Source organism: Schistocerca americana, chromosome 4, assembly GCF_021461395.2.
Source record: "Schistocerca americana isolate TAMUIC-IGC-003095 chromosome 4, iqSchAmer2.1, whole genome shotgun sequence".
Taxonomy (NCBI): domain Eukaryota; kingdom Metazoa; phylum Arthropoda; class Insecta; order Orthoptera; family Acrididae; genus Schistocerca; species Schistocerca americana.
The window spans coordinates 691,650,290-691,669,669 of NC_060122.1; the positions used below are offsets into that span (position 1 = coordinate 691,650,290).

General features: G+C 44.8%; 1 protein-coding gene and 2 non-coding genes across 3 annotated transcripts in view; 2 read left to right on the forward strand and 1 right to left on the reverse strand.

The window, feature by feature from the left end:
* The window catches only part of LOC124613711 (ankyrin repeat domain-containing protein 33B-like), a 451,902-nt gene that overhangs the window by 146,324 nt on the left and 286,198 nt on the right, over positions 1-19,380 (forward strand). The gene's annotated exons all lie outside the window — the stretch shown is intronic.
* Trnat-ugu lies at positions 10,534-10,608 on the reverse strand. The gene has a single exon. It is a non-coding gene; the product is annotated as a tRNA-Thr (tRNA).
* On the forward strand, positions 10,796-10,870 carry Trnat-ugu. The gene has a single exon. It is a non-coding gene; the product is annotated as a tRNA-Thr (tRNA).

Sequence of the window (19,380 nt, forward strand, 5' to 3'; positions counted from 1 at the left end):
CGCAGGCAATGCAACTGGACCCCCTCGTCCGAGCCATCGACCAGGGAAGATACGATTGAGACACGTCCGAACATTAACGGCGAAGTAGGCTGGAGCGTTGTCATGTAGCAGACACGGAATCCTTCTAATCATCAATGGCACTTCTTCCAGCAGGGGAGGCAAAGTCACCCGCATGAAACGCAGTTAGTTCCGGCCTGTTAGGCGACGTGGAAGGAAGACTGGTCCCTAAATACGGTCACCAATTATCCCGGCCCACACACTCCGGCTGCACCGAAGCTGATGATTCGCTGTCACCATACTGAGAAGGCTCTGCATACTCTGCATATTATCCCACACACGACGGGCTGCACGCTGCAGCGCGTATTAGATCGCAGTCTCTGTAACAAAGTATGGTTGAGTAAGTGGTCTCTAGCATGGAAACCATACGTTTCCAGACATAAGATCATTAGACCTTTTCTGTTTGTACCCTGTCCTCGATCAATCCCTAAAGATTGTACATGGTGGAGAAAATCACACTGTAGAGGCAGCATGGCTCAATATTTCTGCAGTTGACTTCCAACGACTTGTAAGTGCATGTCACGTCGAGTTCCTGCACTACGCGGACAAAAGAAGGTCCGACATGATATTAGGAGGTATTCCTTAACTTTTGTCACCTCAGTTTATACGTACGTACTTTTAAAAGACACATTTTTTAATCCGTTAGATGTTGTGTGGGATATTAGCTTTACGAATAGTTCGATGCGGATCTCCAACACTGTCGTTTCTCATAATTTTCTCTTCATTTCAGCATAACCTACTGCGATTCTTTCTTTGGATCATCCTTCAACTACAGTTTCTGGCAACGACTCAGGTCGTCATATGTGCTCAACCGTTGTTTCTCTACGATTCGCACAATTGTTTATTCGGCATATTTTCCTCAGTGACTTGAGCAGAAAGTATACATTCGATACTCTATGAGTCTATCAAATCTTCAACAGTCCCCTGTGACAGCACATTTCAAAAGCTTCTACACTATTTTTTTTTTTTTTTTGTTCATTTCTGTCTTCACTTTTGTCCATGTTTCGCGACCATATTAGCTGTGCTCCAAATGTAGTTTTAGATCTTTTTCTGGACTTATTGTTTATGTTTTTGAATGTTGTAACTTACTTTTATTGAAAGCTTTCTTGCCTTATGTAATCCTTCGTACTATGTCTTCCCAGATTTTTCCTTCATTATCTATTGTACATCCGAGAATGTGAAATTTGTTCTCTGCTTCTCCTTCTTCTTCTTCTTGTCGAAGTTTAATATTAAGCGACATGAAATGCCCACTTGCAGCTCATTCCTCAGTTTCCATTTTGTTCATGTACTTTTTTTAGCCATTAGGCATAATTGCGAACACATTTCATTTCATTACGCGCATAACTCAATTCGTGTTCATTTTTGAAGGTCGCCAGTTTTGTGGTTGGTTGGTTGTTTGGGGAAGGAGACCAGACAGCGTGGTCATCGGTCTCATCGGATTAGGGAAGGAAGTCGGCCGTGCCCTTTCAGGGGAACCATCCCGGCATTTGCCTGGAGCGATTTAGGGAAATCACGGAAAACCTAAATCAGGATGGCCGGACGCGGGATTGAACCGTCGTCCTCCCGAATGCGAGTCCAGTGTCTAACCACTGCGCAACCTCGCTCGGTCGCCAGTTTTGTGCTCACTAAAGTGTTTATGATGCTTTTCTATCCGTCGCATACAGCTCCCACATGGAAAGTTGTTTCTCATAAAAATACTGAATTGCACTCTCTAATTGATACCATACTACCTAAAAATTAACAATTAAACATTTTACTCCATTCCACATTATCAGAAGCCTTTTCCAAGTATAATAACGTGGTGTATGTTTCCTTTTTTTTTTTTTAACAGCAGTATTAACATTGCCTCTTGAGTGTCCACCCTCCTCCTCGATACAAACTGGCTCTCTCTTGATCTAATTTCAATTTTCAATTCCATTTTTCGAAGGAAGAATGGAAGAAGGAAGGAAGAAAGGTTGTGGTTAACGGCCCGTCGACATCGAGGTCATTAGAGACGGAGCACAAGCTCCGATTGTGTCAAGAATGGGAAAGTAAATCGGCCGTGTCCTTTCGAGGGAACCACCCCGGCATTTGCCTGAAGTGATTTAGCGAAAGCTTGGAAAAACTAAATCTTGATGGCCGGATGCGGATTTGAAACTTCGTCCTCCAGATTACGAGTCCACAGTGCTAACCACTGCGCCATCTCGCTTAGTCCATTATTCTATAAAATACTCTTGTGAATATTTTTGATGCATATGATAGTAAACAGATTGTATAGTAAACAACCATTCACTTCTTCGTAATTATTTTCTTTTAAAAGACTAATGGGATTTCTGTAGTTACATTAATTTCTTTCGTGTTGTTATGTAGTTCATCCTCCGTCAATTAGCTTGATGACCGTTACATTGCCGCTATTATTTCATCATTAGGTACCTCGTCACACGTCCGTTGGAAATTCGTGCAAAGCTTTTTGAAATTTATGTTATTGCACCACGTCCTGTTTTCTAGCTGGTCTACTTTGTTAGTGGCATTTATGTGACTCAAACAAGATCTGTTGTAATCCTTAAATTTTTAGCCTTTGTTATTCAGGATTTGATTGGCATTTGACTTAGAAACAATGTCAACCTATTTCTTTTCTTCTGAGCACCTGTACAGATTCTCCATTATTGTTTCCATATTCTTACTTTATTTTCACTCTGAATTACTCAATTTTCTTTTCGTCTCAAATCATTTTACTCCTTGGTTTTTTTGCCAAAAATGATTGTTGATATAAATGAGATGTACAATATTGTGCATATTCTGCAGCATTAATTTAGTTCGTAAGTCCGATTTTATGTTACAATGCCAACATCAGATTTCCTACATTTACAGAAAATTCCAATCCGGAGAGAGTTGTATTAATGGTATTCACTTTCAAGGCTATTACATTTTAGTCGTTTCTTTAATTGCAGTTTACCATCTGTTATCCGTGGATGCATATTTTCTGCCTATTTCTAATACTAGCAATTTTCTGCTTCATTTGACATTCCTGTCCCACTTTTGTATCTACGTGTATACATAAGTCATGTAGAGGTATGTTTCAAATGGCTTTTGATGTAGTAATGTCGCGAGTGGTGCTCGTGAATAAAGACTGTTGACAAGTATCTCGAAGATCTTAAATTTTCCCTTCATGGTCTGTTCGCAATAATCATTAAGGAGGAAGCAATATATTGATTGAATGTTCTAGAAACGTACGCTCTCTGAATTTTAGCGATAAACCATTCTTTGATGCACCATGCCTCTGCAATTGGATGGTCATCTTCAGAATGCATTCATGCTTACTAAACGAAAGTCTAAAGTAATGCGCTGCTGTTCTTTGGATCTTGTCTGTTTCTTCTGTCAATCATATTTTCTAAAGATCCTATACTGATTAGCAATTTTAAAGTAACGGTCCAACTAGGTTTGTGATAACGATCTCCTCCGTGTGGGGATTGCCCTTCCTGATGGGCAATTCCTCAAATGAATCTGTCTGGTATCAGCCTATACTGAGACTATTAGTTTTATACATTACTGCCCATTAAAATTGCTACACCACGAAGATGACGTGCTACAGACGAGAAATTTAAACGACAGGAACAAGAAGCTCTGATATGCAAGTGATTAGCTTTTCAGAGCATTCACACATGGTTGGCGCCGGTGGCGACACCTACAACGTGCTGACTTGAGGAAAGTTTCCAACCGATTTCTCATACACAAACAGCAGTTGACCGGCGTTACCCGGTGAAACGTTGTTGTGATGCCTCGTGTAAGGAGGAGAAATGCATACCATCACGTTTCCGACTTTGATAAAGGTCGGATTGTAGCCTATCACGATTGCGGTTTATCGTATCGCGACATTACTACTCGTGTTGGTCGAGATCGAATGACTGTTAGCAGAATATGGAATCGGTGAGTTCAGGAGGGTAATAGGGAACGCCGTGCTGGATCCCAACGACCTCGTATCACTAGCAGTCGAGATGACAGGCATCTTATCCGCATGGCTGTAACGGATCGTGCAGCCACGTCTCGATCCCTGAGTCAACAGATGGGGACGTTTGCAAGACAACAACCATCTGCACGAACAGTTCGACGACGTTTGCAGCAGCATAGACTATCAGCTCAGAGACCATGGCTGCGGTTACCCTTGACGCTGCAACACAGACAGGAGCGCCTGCGCCGGCCGGAGTGGCCGTGCTGTTCTAGGCGCTGCAGTCTGGAACCGAGCGACCGCTACGGTCGCAGGTTCGAATCCTGCCTTGGGCATGGATGTGTGTGATGTCCTTAGGTTAGTTAGGTTTAATTAGTTCTAAGTTCTAGGCGACTGATGACCTCAGAAGTTAAGTAGCATAGTGCTCAGAGCCAGGAGCGCCTGCGATGGTGTACTCAACGACGAACCTGGGTGCACGAATGACAAAACGTCATTTTTTTGGATGAATCCAGGTTCTGTTTACAAGCATCATGACGGTCGCATCCGTGTTTGGCGACATCGCGGTGAACGCATATTGGAAGCGTGTATTCGTCATCGCCATACTGGCGTATCACCCGGCGTGATGGTATGGGGTTCCATTGGTTACACGTCTCGGTCACCTCTTGTTCGCATTGACGGCACTTTTAACAGTGGACGTTACATTTCAGATGTGTTACGACCCGTGGCTGTACCCTTCATTTGATCCCTGCGAAACCCTACATTTCAGCAGGATAGTGCACGACCGCATGTTGCAGGTCCTGTACGAGCCTTTCTGGATATAGAGAACGTTTTACTGCTGCCCTGGCCAGCACATTCTCCAGATCTCTGACCAACTGAAAACGCCTGGTCAATGATGGCCGAGCAACTGGCTCGTCACAATACGCCAGTCACTACTCTTGATGAACTGTGGTATCGTGTTGAAGCTGCACGGGCAGTTGTACCTGTACACGCTATCCAAGCTCTGTTTGACTCAATGCCCAGGCGTATCAAGGCCGTTATTACGGCGAGAGGTGCTTGTTCTGGGTACTGATTTCTCAGGATCTATGCACCCAAATTGCGTGAAAATGTAATCACATATCAGTTCTAGTATAATATATTTGTCCAATGAATACCCGTTTGTCATATGCATTTCTTCTTGGTGTAGCAATTTTAATGGCCAGTAGTGTATGATCGTTTCTCTTGTAATCGTGGTGTACGCATATTGCCAGGTACTTCATTGACTTGACTGCCTTCAGAGAAAAGAAATTTTCTGAATTGGACGGAAAAGCGATAAATGTGATACGTATGTTTGGTATCCCACCGCTGTCTGGGCATCTCCAGACGTGTCTTCGAAGGTTATTTGGGCTGAGTTCGAAGCGGAACTCATTGAAGACAACTCAGCTCCAGTTAATGAGACTCCAGGCCGAAGATGCGTCTGAAGACGCCGCAGCCAGGAGTGGGATACCAACCTGATTGTCCCCCGCCATAAGGCCCGACAGCCCAGGAGTGATGGTCTGGGGAGCCATTGTGCCACATCCTTTCATAGCAGGACCCCTCTGGTTGTCATCCGCGGCGCCCTTACAGCATCCGCGGTATGTCGACGACATTCCGTGCCCCTCTTTGTTGAACTTCAAGGCAAGTCATCCTGCACTTACATTTCAGCAAGATAATGCGTCACCGCCTCCGCCCCCCCTCCCCCCTCACACACACACACACACACACACACACACACACACACACACACACACACACACACACACACACAAACACACAGCGAGAGTTTCTAGCGTTTGTCTTCGTGCTTGACAAACCCTACCTTGCCCAGCAAGATCGCCGGCACTCTCCGAGTTGAGAATGTTTTGAGCATTATGCGCAGAGCCCTCCAATCAATTCTGGACTTTGCCGTTCTAACGCGCCAATTGGACAGAATTTGTCATGATATCCCTCAGGAGGACATCCAACGACTATCAGTCAATGCCAGCCCGCCCGGTTGGCCGTGCGGTCTAACACACGGCTTTGCCTGGTCCCCGGCACGAATCCGCCCGGTGGATTTGTGTCGAGGTCCGGTGAACCGGCCAGTCTGTGGATGGTTTTTAGGCGGTTTTCCATCTGCCTCGGCGAATGCGGGCCGGTTCCCCTTATTCCGTCTGTTACATTATGTCGGCGATTGCTGTGCAAACAAGTTCTCCACGTACGCGTACACCACCATTACTGTACCACGCAAACATAGGGGTTACACTCGTCTGGTGTGAGACGTTCCCTGGGGAGTCCACCGGGGGCCGAACTGCTCAATAACCCTGGGTTCGGTGTGAGGCGGCGGAGGGGTGAAGTGGACTGCGGTAGCTGTCGTGGGGTTGTGGGCCACTGTGGCTGCGGCGGGAACGGAGCCTCTCCGTCGTTTCTAGGTCCCCGGTTAACATACAATACAATACAATACAATCAGTAAATGCCAAGCTGAATAACTGTTGGAAAACATTTTATTGACTTGCTCAGTTCGCCAGGTGTTTCTATTGAATAAATCATCCATTTTTTCTGAAACTGGAATCGTTTGCTTGTTCGTACGTGTACAACATGTCTACCCATTCAGTTAATTCCTTTCTGATGCGATTTTTTTTTAGTCTATTCCTTTCGTCACTTATTCGTCTAGTGCTGTCTGAGTTTTTACTTCTCTGAACTTCTCTAGGTTTGGACATTTCGTCTGCCTTAATTTTCCGGGACCACTGTAAATGTCTAACACGACCAGGCGAAACGTTGCTGACAAGGGAACATCCCCATCGCACCCCCCTCAGATTTAGTTATAAGTTGGCACTGTGGATAGGCCTTGATAAAATGAACACAGATCAATCGAGAAAACAGGAAGAAGTTGTGTGGAACTATGAAAAAAATAAGAAAAATATACAAACTGAGTAGTCCATGCCAAAGACAGGCAACATCAAGGATAATGTGCGCTCAGAAGCGCTGTGGTCCCGTGGTTAGCGTGAGCAGATGCAGGACGAGAGGTCCTTGGTTCAAATCTTCCCTCGAGTGGGAGAAGTTTAATTTTTTATTTTCGGACAATTATTATCTGTCCGTCCGTCCGTCCGTCCGATGCGAGATAACTGCGCCGTAGTATGGGGACGCTATACCTAAACAAACATCGAAACAGACGACGTCAGTCGATTACAGCGCACGGAAGAGACAGTATTCCTGCTAACGAGGCTCCCTGGCTGGCAGTTGACTGTTCGCTACTTTGGACGAGAGTGCATTAAATACGTGAGATGTATTCCGTGGGCAATATGAATACAGCAAATATAGCTCGCGACTTCAATAACAATCGCGCGGTTTTGCGGTGCGGTCGTACAACACAGACACTAAACTTATTACAGTGAACAGAGACGTCAATGAACGAACGGACAGATGATAACTTTGCGAAGATAAAGAAAGTAAACTTTTTACTCGAGGGAAGACTTGAACCAAGGACCTCTCGTTCCGCAGCTGCTCACGCTGACCACGGGACCACGGCGCTCCTTAGTTCACACTATCCTTGATGTTACCTATCTTGCGCATGGACTAGTCAGTTTGTATATTTTGCTTATTTTTTTCATAGTTCCACACAATTTCTTCCTGTTTTCCCGATTGATCTGTGTTCAGGTTTTCAAGGCCTATTCACTGTGCCAACTTATAACTAAATCTGAGGGGGGTGCGATGGGGAGGTTCCCTTGTGAGTAAGGGAAAGGTACAAATTTTCGGTTGCAAAAGATAGGTGTTAATTAGAGGACTGTCCCGCTATAGATTGACGAGCTTTAACAATGCAGATGGGGAAGGATGCTTCCCCCTCAGAAGACTGTTATTCAAAATTTCGTTTGGCGTGTGCTGAAGCGAGCGTTGGAGCCCAGAATGAACAGCCGAGCTCCGCGGGGGAACGGCGACGCACGCGAGCCGCGGTGCAGGCGGCGTGACGGTGGGCATTCTGTCTCGGCTTGTCAGCCCCCGGCCGCAGAGCAAGGCTTTGTGGGGGGAAGGGGCGGGAGCACCTGCCGCTGCTCGTTTACCTGCACTAACTTCAGTCGCCAGCGAAATGGCGAGGCGCGGAGCCAGCAACATTCACGAGGCCGCACTCGCGCGGAATGTGCCGGGGCTCGACAAGTGAAGTTAGTTCTGGCGATATTAGACGACGGCTCTTTGAGTACTGCAGAGCACCAATCACGCCATCGATTGAAGACTCGTCGTTGTGAAAGTAGAAGAGATACGAGACCCGGCATATTTAACATCGAACTGAATCGCTACGGTTCACAGATGAGTGAATGAATGCGACTAGTGACAACATTCAAAGAGAACTTTTACAGGATTCCTTCCTAATTTCAGCAATTGAATGCTTTCGTCACAGGGTAAGGAGGAAGGAGAAATGAAAAGATGAAGCTTCATATCTGCTGCGGCGAGAATATTGCTCGGGTGGGGCCAAAACTAAACAGAGGAAGTCAAATTAAGCACCTTTCAGCCGTCTGGTTTCCAACCTTATTTTATTTGGCAAACAGTTTTCCAGGATGCTACTCCAGGAGAGTGTAAAATGAATGTGCGCAACGGAAAATAATAAACGCTAAAATGAAGATTTGGCCTTGTCTGACTATCCCCTGAAGCAGGATCTTTTAATTCTAGCCGGCTGCGGTGACCGAGTGGTTCTAGGCGCTTCAGTCCGGAACCGCGTGACTGCTACGGTCGCAGTTTCGAATCCTGCCTCGGGCATGGATGTGTGTGCTCTCCTTAGGTTAGTTAGGTTTACGTAGTTCTAAGTTTTAGGGGACTGATAACTTCTGATGATAAGTCCCATAGTGCTCAGAGCCATTTTTTGTTTAATTATATAAATTACAATCTAAACATAAATGAATTATGAAGGCAACTAATCCTGCTAAATGATAAACGCTCGTATATTATACATTTATTGTAGATTAAAAAACTATTCCTAAGTGAAATTACTAATCAGTTACCCAACTTTGCCACTTATTAAGACTGCGCGGTGTAATATCAGTAACGCGAAATGACTGACATCATCTACGTACTAAACACTAGAAGACACTACTTTCAAAGATGATCTACGATGGTGTGGAACCTCAGTGGAAATAAACTAACGTGATCACAGCTGCTTAGCTTCTATAGCCCTAATAAGCCGAAGCACTTTGCGATATCACCGTCTGTACGGCGTCCGGTGCGTCGAAGTGATGGTTCTCGTACTCGTCTGCGACGATGGAAGAACTCCAGCCATAAAAATAAAAACTCTTTCCAACACTAGGACGGCAGAAGGCGGTCCTCTGACTAATATACTCTAATACTGCCTTCTCCTCTCTGTGTTCTACAGACGAGAAACGCGAACTCCCAGCCACAAGGACGGAGTTTAGATAACGTCTCAACATGAGTATAGGCAGAGGAAGTGCTCTCAATTACTGAACGCTGCGTACTCAACGACGACTTCCAACCCGGAGGTGAAGTCCAGAATCCTACAGGTTCGCAACAGTACAGTGCCTAACTGTTCTAACTATAAACTCTCCTGAGAGTAAAGACAGCAAGTCTGTCTGTTCCAGCAAAGCTGATATTGAGCGACCGCCACACACGGGCGCTCACAACGGAAGATCACGTCTCTCCACTGCTGGCCTCCCAGCAAGGCTCGGCTCCCCACCGTCGTAATTCCGAAACGAATCATATTCCCGAAACCACGGAATATTCTCCCTCTCTAAAGATTTTCCGAACGCCGACCAACCATATTTTAGTCTTTTGTCCAGCGTGGAAAATTTGCGAGGAAAGTACTATACGCGTACAATGGTACGCTTTTGAGTAAAAATCCTTGGAAATAACCCACCCTGCGTGGTTTCCGATCAGACGCTTCCTTGTTCCTCTCAGCTGCGTCCAAGATTTTCGTATTTTCCGAAGCATAATCCTTCCCGTCCGGCCGGTCGCGACTCTATTGTGTCCCAGTGCTCAGCTGTCCCAACGTCCGTCTTGCTACTTTCTGTGTTTAAGTAGGACCAACACACCTGTGTGGGCCTTCCACCCAGGGCCTGATTTCCACATGCCGTTTCATTTCCACTATCGTTCCAACCTCTACTACTATGGTAATAAAGACGCGCCATCACCTTTCATGCAATAAGCGGTAACAATTATTTACAAGACGTACGTGAAAATGTCAGACTCCTATATATTTATATATACGATGTACAATCTATCACATGCTACCTAATTGTGTTTTTAGGTCACGGCAAAGTATGGGGATGGGTGCTTGTAAAGTGCGAAATTATAGCCACCTTACAGTTTCAGCGCTTTACTACGCTAACTTCTGGCCCCTGACCGACGTGTAGGAAGATTCTACCTTGCTTGTGATCGAAACAGGGACCATCGTCGGCAGATGTTGGTTGAAGTGATCGCTATAGCAAAAATCTGCTAATACCAGAACTGCTGGCCGCTGTTTTGATCACAACAGAGGTAGAAATGAAATGATAATTAAATGGACACCCTAGCTGCAAACAGGCGTTGATCTACTTCATTGGGGACATGTTGAAAATGTGTGCTCCGACCGGGACTCGAACCCGGGATCTCCTGCTTACATGGCAGACGCTCTATCCATCTGAGCCACCGCGGGCACAGAGGATAGTGCGTCTGCAGGGACTTATCCCTTTCACGCTCCCCGTGAGATCCACATTCCCAACATGTCCACACCACTACATTCGTACTGCGCCTAATAGATGTGTGTGGTGTGCACATGTTGGGAATGTGGATCTCACGGGGAGCGTGCAAGGGATAAGTCCCTGCAGACGCACTATCCTCTGTGCCCGCGGTGGCTCAGATGGATAGAGCGTCTGCCATGTAAGCAGGAGATCCCGGGTTCGAGTCCCGATCGGGGCACACATTTTCAACATGTCCCCAATGAAGTAGATCAGCGCCTGTTTGCAGCTAGGGTGTCCATTTAATTATCATTTCATTTCTAGCAAAGCTGCATGGTCATCCACGGTTACTGTTCTTTCGGGAAGAGATACTACCGTCATATACAGAGGTAGAACCTTTCTACATGTCGGTCAGGGCCCTGAAGATGGCGTAGTAAAGCGCTGAAACTGGTTGCCAATTAAATTAAGGTTGGAAACTAGACGGCTGAAAGGTGTTTAATTTAACATCCTGTATCGAACAGACGAGGCCCGCGACCATCTCTAAAAAGATGGACATACACAGACAAAATAAATAGGACAATTTTTAAGGTCTATAAATGAAATAAACCTTTGTTGGTTACCGATTTCGGTCACTCACAGGCAAACGTCACGATACTGACCTCAGGTCTTAAGGAGAAAAAAGCGCATTAGCAAGATATCAGCCCGAGCAGTCGATCCCGCTCAAAAATTGGGCCATAATTCTGATGGTAACGGAGTTAAGACCTTGTGAAAGTATAGCCTTTAAACTTCGCGCACGTCGTTTGTCACTCGCACCGCCCCATTGCCGCCGCTATATGACCGAGCGCTACGCTACAGTAGACTCACTAAGAGGGTGTTCATAATGCCGTTGAACCAACAAGCGATAGTGCTTTTTTCATTGTGTTAAAGTGCTCGGTTTGCAACCTGTAGCTAGTGCCAGAGATATCTGTGCTTTGAACAGTTTTATATTGAGATTCACAAATGCAGTGCAATTAATGGACCTTTCTTCACCTTCAACATCCCGTGAATAGGAGGGCGCTGGTTGTGACTCCGCTGCACAGTACTTCGCACTCGGGCATTAGGCAGCTGCAGGCGGCAAAGCGAGTGACAAACAACTGGAGCATGCGAAGTTTAGAAAAGCTGTACGTGCAGAAGGTCACAACTGCGTACTGTCAGAATTATGGCTCAAATTTTCGGGCAGGATCGATTGCTCGGGCTTATATCTTGTAAGTGTGCTTTTCTCTTCCTAAAATGCTAGGCCATGTTCTTGATGTTACCTTGTCAGACCATCGTCACCGAAAGACTATCACCAGAAAAATAAGAAATGCAATGTACACATTATGTCCAGCAAATAACGTCAACGCAAAGATTAAAAGGGATATAAAAGTACTTAAAAAGGCAAGTACGTCAGATGGAAAAGCAGTTCATCTTTATGTTTAGAAATTCCTGAACGCTACAATGACTGTACACGTCCATCTATTAAGTAACACGGCCTTTAATTACAACAAATGGGTCTTACAATAGGACACAATCAAATGTAGAGGACCTATCATGAAGACTGACCCTAGTTGACCAGAGATCAACACAGACCACATGTTTCGCAAGAACCCCAAAGAATACAATACAAAATATGTCCGACCATATTCAGTGTGGATTGTCAACAAACACATACACTCCCAGCAGCCAAAAAAGCGGAAGATATACTTCACTGCTTCAACCTTTTCGACAGCCAACAGTGTATATCTTAGTTGACAACTGACATTGAATATGGTAGTACTGCTAAACATTTAATCTGTCTTGTTCTCTAGTCAATTATGATAAGTCTTAATAAAATCTTCTCGGGCTTCCAGGCGCTTCAAATGGTTCAAATCTCACGAGCTTTCGACCGAGCTCTCTCGGCCATTGTCAAGTGGTAAATGGCTGCCGTGTCGATGTAGCCTCACGGCGCTGCTGGCTGTGACGTCACTGATGCTCTCTTCCGCGCCAACTTTGGTAATGTTTTCACTCCGCATCCATTGCACCCGCTTCAGTCTCGCGATGGCCGGATCGTTTCAGCTGCAAAGTGCCGTCCTTGTTGTTGGTATTTTCAGATATTTTTATTTCTATCGCTTTTATTATGATGCTGTCCCAAAATACTTTCCTCCTTATAATGACAGACGTTTCGTCGAATAGAATTCGGTGTCGATTTTCTAAAGCGTGTTCTGCCACGGCTGATTTTTCAGGCTAGCGTGTTCCGTCCGGCGTTGCTCCACAGTGCGTGCAGTTTGGCCGACGTAGTAGGAGCCACACTGACGTGGTATCTGTACGCTCCAGGCATTTTAAGTCTTAGCTCGGACCTCACAGGCCTCATGAGCTGCCGTACTTTTTCTGGGAACCTGAACACTGATGAGATGTCGTCTCTCTTCAGGAGACGGCTAATCTTTCCCGACACTGTGTCACAGAAAAGCAAAAACGCGAGTTTCTTGTTCTCTTCTTCGATGGTGTTACTCTTGGGTGTCTGTGCCTGTAATACCTGGCGGCGATTGCAACCATTTTCCCGGAAGACTTTTCATAGGTGGCTTAGTTCTAGGCGCAGATTTTCAGCGTCTGAGACGACTTTCGCACGGTGGGCGAACGTATACAGAACGGCACGTTTTTGGGCCCGATGATCGTGGTTACGAGCGTGCAGATCCGATCCGTGTGTGTGTATAGGTGTCCATTGATTTACCAGCGAACTAGGACGTCAAGGAAAGGCAATGCACCACCTATCTCTACTCCCATCGTAAACCTAATGTGGTCGTGAATGCCGTTCAGGTGTTCTGAAAATTCTCCCAGTTTTTCACGTCCATGGGGCCACATGATAAAATTGTCGTCAACGTAACTATAAAAGCAACTTGGCCTATCTGGAGCCGTGTCCAAAGTGATGTCTTCACATTTCTCCATAAAAAGGTTGGCTATGGATGGAGCTAACGGACCTCCCCATCCCCATGCCGTCCAACAGGTCGAAATATTGGTCACCAAATAGAAAATATGACGATGTCAACATATGCTTAAACATTTGTAACCTGCCCCTCACTTATCGACCTTAATGACAGTGAAAAATTAAACCGCGTGCACTTAATGGAAATTTGGGAAAAGCAATCGTCACCGAAGTTAATTTGTCGGTAAAGAGGAAGGAAAGGGTTAAATCTAAATGAAAGGAAAAATGCAAACGAAATTGGTGGAAATTAATTTTGAGAAAAGGGTAAAATTAATAAAGAAAGTAAATGTGCGGTCGTTACGTTAACAAATAATTGGCGGTAATTAGATATTTGAGATTTGGGGAAAATTACGGTCGCCAGTCCTATGGACAACAACTATAATAACTGAAAATGAAAGATTAATGCACATATAATTAGCACTAAAAGCGTGGCAACTGAAGGTTGACACGTGTTGTGTGAAAACTGAATGTTTATCAGATGTAATAAATTTCGCTACACTCGGACTTAATTTAGCAAAAGAATTAATAAAACCGGAAAACTGAAAGTTAATTTAGGGACTGGAGTTAATAGTGAGCTTTCTTTCTGAAGCACATCGAAATCCAGTAAAATACGGTTAGTCTTGGACTACCTCAACAATCATTTCAAAAGCTACTTGAATCTACGCAATTTAAAAATAAGATATTTAACTTTGAACTTGAATTTAATGATTTTGAACAATTAACAATAGTAAAATTTAGTACGTACCAAGCTCAGCTGCAGTCACAGGTAAGCTAAAATATGGTAACAAAACTCGCACTCTTAATTTTTGCTTGTGTAATCTAAATATTGTAGCCAGCTATGAATACCTTAACTGAACTTTGAAATTAAAGCAGTGAAATGGAATGATATTACTTTAATGCTGGCGTTTGAATTTCAACGACACTCTGGTTCATTCCGGAAAAGGAAGGGACCCTGCTTGGTAATGCAATTGAGACAATGAGCAACGAAGGTTCATGCTAAGTTACTGTAATTTTGTTAATGGAACAGTTTGAAAAGCTGAGGTCTGCCATACAGTTCTAAAACTTTACGTGCTTCCAGTCTTCCTTAGTTGATTGAAGGTTTGAAGTCGTCGATCGAGGAGGTGGCGACAGTCACTCATTGTCGACCGTTGCTGTTGCAAAAGCTGGATGTTGGCGCACCTTCTTCTCGATACGGTCACCAGGCGAAACGGGCTCTTGATGTGCGCCAGCTAATGCTTCCCGTCCGCGACACCATGTCAGAAACTATCATAGCAAGTCGAGCGCAATCACATGCTGCCAAACCCTGAAAGCGCGGCAACTCGCGGGAGCGTCACACAACACACTTGTTCCACTGCCCTACTCCCGCCAGACTCCCTCTGCCCGCGCTCCATGCAGCAGAGTTAACACTACCAAAGATCCTAAACACTTTGGTTCTTCACACGACCTATCGATGTAATCGTTCGATAGCATAGTTTTCCCTAGGCCAGACCCAGCGTAAAATACAAATAATATTTACAAAACAAACCAATTATACATCGATATATATATATATATATATATATATATATATATATATAAATAGTAAAACAATTACAATATATAAAGACACAGAAGTGTCATATCTTCAGGTAACAAAATAAGGAAAAAAAATTATAGCACAATAGATGGAAATAGGAGGATATGCATTTCCGGTGTTACACATTCCCACAGGACTGCATAGACCTCTCCCATTCGATAGTACAACTGATGTTCACTAATAGGGTTCCGGATATTTTTTATCAGATAATGTACTACTAAAACCACACTGCACTTCCGTAGGCATCAGAAGGATACGATTGGACTATGTAAAACTTGAGCTTCTCCCGGTGTAGCAAATGCTCAAGTAACGTACGGGAATGCAGCGGAGTAAAGTCCTCTTTAACCGCCCAAGACTTAAACGGACCTTTTCCCTGTTGCCATTAGCTGGAGGTGAATTAATGTGACACATTAACTTGTAATTGTGTTGATGCAAGTCTCCCTCTTTATTGTTGCGATCAGCTAGAGGTGAATTAATGTGTTACATTACTTTTTAAGCTTTTGAACAACATAATTATGTCGACGCCGCAACAAAATGAAAGTGCACACTGCAATCACTCTCCGCTACTGCGAATTCCATCGAACTTCCGCAAGCAACGAGTTTCTCCGGACAAATCGCATTTTCAAATAATATACGGGAATGTAGCCGGGAACATCCATGACGACGTTACCCGGAATAATTCTCGGAAGCCACTTAATATTAGACTAATTACCACACACACACAGAGGCATTTAAGTAGCCTTCATTCCACCGCCCCATACGCGAATGGAACGGGAATAATCTCTAATACGTCATGGTATGGGGAGTACCCTCTGCCAAACACTTTACAATTGTTTTCACGGAATGGGTAAAAACGTTTATAGATTGAATGCTAACTCAACTGGAGGGGAACAGGGGAAGAAATCTTCTTTGACCTAATCTCAGAAAGCGTACAGACAGCTGAATTTATCTGGTACACGGCTATAGCCTACCGTGCTTCTGAGGCTGGGACTGCATGGAAAACCCATACCTCGATGTCCGGGTGGTGATTTGAACCCGCTCTTCCAGAATACGATTGTAGTGCGTTAACAATTGAGCCACCACTCTCGATGTGGTGTAGGAAACGTGCATCCGATTACCTTTGAAGCCGACTGCCGCTATGTGATGGTGTGGTGCCGTCGTTTGGTAGGTCAGGCTATAACTGAATATAAGTGGTAGAGTAAATTGAGGCACGTTCTTAACGGAAAACAGAGTATCTAAATGGTTCAAATGGCTCTGAGCACTATGGGACTTAACATCTGTGGTCATCAGTCCCCTAGAACTTAGAACTACTTAAACCTAACTAACCTAAGGACATCACACACATCCATGCCCGAGGCAGGATTCGAACCTGCGACCGTAGCAGTCGCGCGGTTCCGGACTGAGCGCCTAGAACCACTAGACCACCGCGGCCGGCGACAGAGTATCTCTTCCAAAGCTTAATTTCATGTATAACACAGTTCGTGGTCGTAAACGGTACTTGCAAAGCAGCAATAATATTAACTACTTCTATGAAACCGAGGTCCACAGTATCACCACTCTGTTTAACGACAGAATTGACACCATGTGCATAATTAAGCCAACGTTGGTCAACAATCCCTACAGTGCGAATGCACAACACGCTCTAACTCTTTCGGGAATCGGCGAAATCTGCGAGTAATGAAGATAACGGGCAATGTGCTCTTCATTAGTAGTAGTTCAGAATTCGGGTCCGATGGGTGGCCTGCTAGGGTAGTCGGTGCAGTTTTGCTGACCACTGTGTCCGGGTGGCGCAGTGGTCAGTGCATCTGCCTAGTAAGCAGCAAACCCGGGTTAGAACCCCGGTCTGGCACAAATTTGCATATTTCCCCACTGATTTGGCAGGTAATGTACCTAATTCCCTTGTGTCCTGATTAATAGTGGCTGCAGGATGAAAACGGTGTCTGTTCTTTCGCACATTCCCGAAAGAACAGACACACCATATGTACTACTATATTCATCCAACATTTGAGAATGAAAGCACTCAACGACGTCCAACTAACTTTACACATAATTTTGAGCCCTTACGAAACCTATATTCGCTGGCGATCCCAACAAAATAACGAAAGAAAAAAAAGTTTATTGCTTATTACATTTTCACTGTTCACGCAGTCAAACGTGAGCATCAGGCATGACGTCTTAATTTATTGCTTCTTTACTACCAAGTCTATTCGCAGCACATTTTTCAAACACTATCCAGAAATAACACTGAATGTACCTGCAAAATTACGCCATTGTACGACACACAGTTCAGGGTACATGATGTCAGAAACACTGCGGTGCGTGAAAGTCTAATTTTTACTTAAAAGGGAGCGCAAATTACCCAGGCTACATTCATTCACTGTTTCATAATGAGAGCAGTTAGCGACTTGCAAGAGATTTAAAGCATAATTTCAAACTATTCCAAACATTTTTCTCGCTTACATGCTTAAAGTCAAATACACACAAAGACAAAAAACTGCGCACTACGAAGGAATTATCCGAATGTGGCGGAAATCGGTATGCGTTGTATATGTACAAATAAACAAATGATTACGATTTCAGAAAAATTGGGTAATTAACTCAAGAGAAAGAACTTCACAAATTGAGCAAGTCAATAACGTGTTGGTCCACCTCTGGTCCTTATGCAGGTAGTTATTCGTCTACGCATCGATTGACAGAAGTATTGGATGTCCTGATGAGAAACGTCGTGCAAAAATCCAGTCCAACTGGCGCGTTAGATCGTCAGTATCCCGAGCTGCTTGGAGTGCCCTGTCCATAATTCTCAACTGGGGAGAGATCCAGTGACCTTGCTGGCCAATGTAGTGTTTGGCAAGCACGAAGAGAAGCAGTACAAACTCTCGCCGCGCGCGGACTGCCATTATCTTGCTGAAATGTAAACCAATGATGGCTTGCCATAAAGAGCAACAAAACGGGCTGTAGAACATCGTCGACTTAGCGCTGGGGTGCCGCAGATGACAACCAAAGGAGTCCTACTATGAAATGAAACGGACTCCAGACCATCACTCTCGGCTATCGGGCCATAATGGCGGGCGACAGTCAGATTGGTATCTCAGCGTCTTCGCGGGGCTCGGTTCGAAGTGCGGCTCATCACTGCAAACAATTCTACTCCTGTCACTAAGATTACGGGCCGTATGTGCCCAACACCACTCCAGTTGGGCTTGTTGGTGTGCAAAAGTCAACGATGGTGCTCTCAAGGGGCAAAGCCGAGACAGCCCTCTTTCTGCAAGCCACTTATTAATGGTCTTCGTGGTCACATTTAACAGCTTACATAAGAAGTTAGCAACTTTCATATTGGCTTTGCATTTCCTTAAATGTGGTCACTGAAGCACTAGTTGCACGTCGGATCAATTATAATGATGAATCCTGGGATCTGAGTGCCTCTCTGGCGGTCTCTTGGTTCTCACTTTCTGTGGCCTCTCTTGACAGAAGGTCAGTGGTTCGCCCATTCCTGCCAACATCGTCGAATATTGGCATCGCTCCCTTTCGAATGTGCTACGGTCGCAGGTTCGAGTCCTGCCTCGGGCATGTATGTGTGTGAGGTCCTTAGGTTGGTTAGGTTTAAGTAGTTGTAAGTTCTAGGGGACTGATGACCTCAGAAGTTAAGTCCCATAGTGCTCAGAGCCATTTGAACCATTTGATCAAATAGATCATTAACTGATATTCACACAGATACAGATGGAAAATGCAAAATTGTAAACTTTGGCGGCCGATGAACGATTGTGTACGCTGCAGCGTGATTTCGCCGCGCAACTGTCAAGGATAGTAAACAACGGACATGTCGAGACCAGGACATTAAGTCTTTGTGAATTTTACTCCGTGTACTCAGTTGGGCAGCAACTATGCCACGCAGGCAGGCGCGTGAACAATAGAGGCAAATGTAAACATTTGAGAGAGGACGTGTAGTTGGACTCAGAGAAGCCTGTAGGAGTAATGGGCGATTCACTCGACATTCTACATCTACATCTACATCTATACTCCGCGAGCCACCTTACGGTGTGTGGCGGAGGGTACTTATTGTACCACTATCTGATCCCCCCTTCCCTGTTCCATTCACGAATTGTGCGTGGGAAGAACGACTGCTTGTAAGTCTCCGTATTTGCTCTAATTTCTCGGATCTTTTCGTTGTGATCATTACGCGAGATATATGTGGGCGGTAGTA